We start from the raw sequence: 6,138 nt of genomic DNA, 5'->3' as shown, positions 1-6,138 counted from the left end.
TGAAAAACGCAGAATATAGAACATGCTGCGATTTACACGCAACGCACAAGTGATGCATGAAAAACATCACTCATGTACACAGTCCCATTGAAATGAATGGGTCCGGATTCAGTGCGGGTGTAGTGTGTTCACATCACGCATTGCATCCGTGTGCAAAACTCGCCCGTGTGAAAGGGGCTTAAGACTTATTTTTTCCCCAAAAATTGGGAAAAGTAGCAGTGTGTCTTATAGCCTGAATGCTGACAGCTTCCATTATGACAGCTGACAGCTTCCATGCAGGAGGCACGGGGAGGTGAGGGCAGCGCTGCGCTGGCTGTACTCGCCTCCCCATGTCTTCTGGTTCCTGATGTGGTGTCCTGACTGCATGCAAGGTCAACGTCTGATGGTGGCAGGGGGGTGCGATCTGGGGCTGAGGGGGGTCAGATCAGAGGCTGATAGGAGGTTTGATCTGAGGCTGAGTGGGGCTGTGTGGGTAATCTGAGGCTGATAGGGGGTCTGATCTGAGGCTGATTGGGGGTCTCATCAGAGTCTGATAGGGGCTCTTCTGAGGCCCATGGAGGTTGAGGGGTTTGACTGAGGCCGATTGAACTTGGGGGTCTAAATTGGGGATCTGATAAAGAATGAGGTCTGCTGGAATATATATTTTTTTCTATTTTCCTCCTTCAAATCCTAGGTACGTCTTATAGTCTGAAAATACAGTATCCCAAACAATGAAAGCTGAAACAAGAAAAGTTTGGCATTGGTGTAATCATACTGACCAGCAGAATAAAGGTAACATGTCATTTTAACGCACAGTCAATGCCATAAAAGCAAGAACTATAAAAAGTTGCATTTTTTCCCCAATTCCACCCCAGTAATACTTTTTTTGCAGATAGAGTATTATATGTTGTCGATAGAAAGTACATCTGGTCCTGCAAAAAACAAGCTATTATACAGCTGTATGAACTGAGAAATAATAAAGTTGTAGCTTTGTGACGGCTGGAGTTAAACAAAAAATGGAAAATTGCAGAGGCAGAAAGGGTTAATGGGTTAATAATGCATACCAGTTGTGCTTTTTCGATCAGTTTTGAATTCGACTCACTGAATAAGGTTGCCTTCACATGCGGCAAATTTTGTTGGAGACATTTTTTCAGTCACAGAAAATTTCTGCAACAAAATCTGCCGCATGTGAAGACATTCCAATTTTCTCACAGCATCTTGTACAGGACAGCAGACATGCGATCAGGCTGGAGCTCACTCACAGTATAACTATGATGCAGCGAGTTGGGATCAGCCAAGTTCAGGAAATTGGCCGCCTCTTGGGCCATGTTTCACAGACCGCGCTCCCTTGTCTGAAACCGGCCTAAGGCGGCTCAATAGCTGAGTCATATGTGCCATCAAAACTCTCCCAGCCCCTTGGAAGCCTCTGCGGCACCAGTCTAGGCAAGTACACATAAAATGTAGCAACTGGCAGTGATGTCTATGTAGGTATTCAAAATTGCTTTCAATCTTCAAAAGACAAGGTGAATCCATTAATGCCTACACACGCATCTGACTGCTGCAGCGTCCAATAAGGAACATGCTACAGTTGTCAATCGCAGAGGGTGTGGGTGGGGTGAGGTTAATACACAGAGTCCGAAACATGGCAGCACTTGCTGGAGCAGCGTCTGCGGATTTTCCCAGCACTGTGTTGACTAAAAGACAAAAATATGTATTCATTGCAATTACAAAAATACAATTCCTGAACCTGTTAACATCCTTCAATTCATTTTTAGTAAAGGTACATTTAGAGTCAGTGGCAATCTTTAGGCTATGTTGATGGGTCTCTATAACGCATGCAGACATACTAACATCAGCAAGATCTCATTCATAAATTCCCTCAGTTCCTATCTTGAATTGACACTGGTTTGCCAAAACTTTGCAGTGGTGAGTTTGACACGTCTGAATGTAAACGGGCTGAAAACTTTGACTGCAATCACAAAAGGCAGGTGGCTGGTTGTGTTATGCTTTGGGTGTGAGTTCCTACCAGTGGCACTGGCAATACTGTACAGATAGAGGCGAACATGGATTCTACTGAAGATCAACAAATCCAGTATGTCAATGTCCACAGTCAGTAAAGAAACTTCATTTATACAGAAAGAATGATTTCTGCCAAACATGCTTAAAATCAATCATAAAGAGTAAGGATTCGGATTGTTCTTCATAGCCTGTAGACTTATAATACAGGGTGATCCAAAAGTATGGAGACACCTGAATAGATGGAAAATGGTGGTGTGTGTGTGGCATGTTGCTAAGGTGAAGGGAGCAAATCTATGAACGGCAGTGTCTAACATGGCAGCCACTTTGAAAGTCGATATTTTCAAATGCGAAGGGGTGCATGTAACATATGTATCTGATAGAATTTGATGATGAATCCAAATTTGTGCTTAAATGTGATCTACCTTTATTCCCACCAAAGATAAAACAATTTTCACACACATGGCTGCGAGATTAACACGTGAGGAAAGGACAGAGGTTGTACTAATTTCTGGGGTGCACAGTACCCCAGTCATTGCAGTGAATTTCAACACTTGGCGCCCTAACAGACCACCCATCCACCATAGTGCAGTTGGAAAACCGCTTGCCATATTTTGCCAGGTTCTGCGTTGGACCTGTCGAAAAGTGAACGTAACAAAACTGCCACAGATAAAGCAACAACAATGGCCCACTTGGTCTCCTTCAGCAACTGCCCACGTCGCAGCACCCGGCATCTGTCGCAGGGGAGTCGAACCACCATTGGGCGGATAATGGCGACGCATAAATGGCATCCCACCTGTGCAAGATCCAGTTTTTGCATCATTTCAATGAGGATGATCCCAGTTGCAGTGTTGAATTTACAGAATGGGTGTCACTATCACAGCAACTGCAACAGGATCAAGAACATTTAGCAGGTCGAGAACAGAACCTGTTTGGCAAGCAATTTGCCAGCTGTGCCATGGCGGATGGTCTGTTAGGATGCGGAGCACTGAAATCTGCTCTAATGACTGGGGTACTGCGCTCCCTGGAGATTAGCACAATCTCTGTCCTCTCCTCACAAGTTTATTTTGCATCCATATGCGTCTGTGACAGAGAAAATAGTTAGCAACTTTAGCAGAAATAAAAAGGTACATCCCATTTAAGCACAGATTTGGATTCCTCATCAAATTCTATCAGATAGATATCTCACATGCACCCCATCCTATTTGAAAATATGGATTTGGTTCCAAGATGGTGGCTTCAAAATGGCCACCGTGTTGGGCACCACCCCTCACAGATTTGCCCCCTTCCCCTTAGCAACATGCCACACACAGGATGGCGTTCCCAACTGTTGTTCATTTACTCCTTACATTTGGACCACTCTGTAGGAGATAACCAAAATAAATTTTGAACTAAAAGCATTCTGCAAATAGTGGGAGATATATATCTACAGGAAAAATAAAAATATGGCTAACAAATAGTAAGGTTCGCAGGTTGTGGATTCTGTCAGAAGGTGTGTAACCAAGTACCGACTGGCTGGATAATCAGACCTGTATTACACCGACAGATTATCTGACCAATCAGACCAATAGTTCACATGTATAACAAAAGATCTGCGTGTGTACAGCCCTAAAATGTTTGGAGATGCCATCTGTCCATCTACACATCCATAGATACACAAATTAACATACCTGTACTTTCACACATACAGTGGGGGAAATAATTATTTGACCCCTCACTGATTTTGTAAGTTTGTCCAATGACAAAGAAATGAAAAGTCTCAGAACAGTATCATTTCAATGGTAGGTTTATTGTAACAGTGACAGATAGCACATCAAAAGGAAAATCGAAAAAATAACTTTAAATAAAAGATAGCAACTGATTTGCATTTCATTGAGTGAAATAAGTATTTGAACCCTCTAACAAAAAAAGACTTAATACTTGGTGGAAAAACCCTTGTTTGCAAGCACAGAGGTCAAACGTTTCTTGTAATTGATGACCAAGTTTGCGCACATTTTAGGAGGAATGTTGGTCCACTCCTCTTTGCAGATCATCTCTAAATCCCTAAGGTTTCGAGGCTGTCTCTGTGCAACTCTGAGCTTGAGCTCCCTCCATAGGTTTTCGATTGGATTAAGGTCCGGAGACTGACTAGGCCACTCCATGACCTTAATGTGCTTCTTCTTGAGCCACTCCTTTGTTGCCTTTGCTGTATGTTTTGGGTCATTGTCGTGCTGGAACACCCATCCACGACCCATTTTCAGTTTCCTGGCAGAGGGAAGGAGGTTGTCGCTCAGGATTTCACGATACATGGCTCCGTCCATTTTCCCGTTTATGCGAATAAGTTGTCCTGTGCCCTTAGCAGAAAAACACCCCCAAAGCAAAATGTTTCCACCCCCATGCTTGACGGTGGGGACGGTGTTTTGGGGGTCATAGGCAGCATTTTTCTTCCTCCAAACACAGCGAGTTGAGTTAATGCCAAAGAGCTCTATTTTGGTCTCATCAGACCACAGCACCTTCTCCCAGTCACTCTCTGAATCATTCAGGTGTTCATTGGCAAACTTCAGACGGGCCTGCACATGTGCCTTCCTGAGCAGGGGGACCTTGCGAGCCCTGCAGGATTTTAATCCATTGCGGTGTAATGTGTTTCCAATGGTTTTCTTGGTGACTGTGGTCCCTGCTAATTTGAGGTCATTAACTAACTCCTCCCGTGTAGTTCTAGGATGCTTTTTCACCTTTCTCAGAACCATTGACACCCCACGAGGTGAGATCTTGCGTGGAGCCCCAGAGCGAGGTCGATTGATGGTCATTTTGTGCTCCTTCCATTTTCGAACAATCGCACCAACAGTTGTCACCTTCTCTCCCAGCTTCTTGCTAATGGTTTTGTAGCCCATTCCAGCCTTGTGCAGGTCTACAATTTTGTCTCTGACATCCTTGGACAGCTCTTTGGTCTTTCCCATGTTGGAGAGTTTGGAGTCTGCTTGATTGATTGATTCTGTGGACAGGTGTCTTTTATACAGGTGACTAGTTAAGACAGGTGTCCTTAATGAGGGTGACTAATTGAGTAGAAGTGTCTAACCACTCTGTGGGAGCCAGAACTCTTAATGGTTGGTAGGGGTTCAAATACTTATTTCACTCAATGAAATGCAAATCAGTTGCTATCTTTTATTTAAAGTTTTTTTTTCGATTTTCCTTTTGATGTGCTATCTGCCACTGTTACAATAAACCTACCATTGAAATGATACTGTTCTGAGACTTTTCATTTCTTTGTCATTGGACAAACTTACAAAATCAGTGAGGGGTCAAATAATTATTTCCCCCACTGTATATACACACACCAATGACTGCTTGAGAACATATCTGGATACTAGAGATGTCAGCATAACACAAACTTAACCTGTCATATATTTTAATAAACGATCAAGGGGATAAATGATAAAAAAAAGTATGTGTTGGTTTATGTTGTAAACATTTTAATAATATAATATACAGTAAACAGTGGTAAATCTTTGGGATAAAACAAGGTCTCAAGACATTAAAAACTACATTTAGAATTCGTAATGAAAAAACTAAACAAAACCAATTTGCCTGATCTTAGAAAAGTTGTGGATGCTAGTGTGTAAAAACAGAGCAGTCAAAGATTTCTATACTATCAGGGTGGAAGAACTTCTTTGTCCTGGGACAAAATTTGACACTTTGAAAATCTACAGTAAGAATAACGGAAGAATTCCTCAACAGTTTGCACTGTGGTTAAAACTAACTTATAGTTGCTAAAAGATATACAAATGCAAAATAAATATAGAACATTTAACGTAAAGAACTATTAAAGAGCACAAAAAAAAAAAATTTAAACTACCCGTTTTTCCTCTGATATGTACCGTAGTTGTAAAAACATTCTATTCAGTCATTTCTGAATCACCTTGGTCTAAAAGATGCTACATTTCCAAAGGTGTCAGGCAGTAGGGAGGACCACTACAGTGCCCCTCGAAGTGGTCTGAAACGGCAGAAATCTGATTTGGGTTTCAGGCACACAACCGTATTTTCAGTCCGCATCAGATCTGCATTTTTTGTGTGGATCGGATGTGAACACACTAATTTCAATGGGGCCGCAAAAGATGTGGATAGCACACAGTGTATTGTCTGCATATCCGTTTCGCAGCCTCAGAA

Source organism: Bufo bufo, chromosome 4 (genome assembly GCF_905171765.1).
Source record: "Bufo bufo chromosome 4, aBufBuf1.1, whole genome shotgun sequence".
Lineage (NCBI taxonomy): Eukaryota > Metazoa > Chordata > Amphibia > Anura > Bufonidae > Bufo > Bufo bufo.
This window is presented reverse-complemented; position numbering follows the sequence as displayed.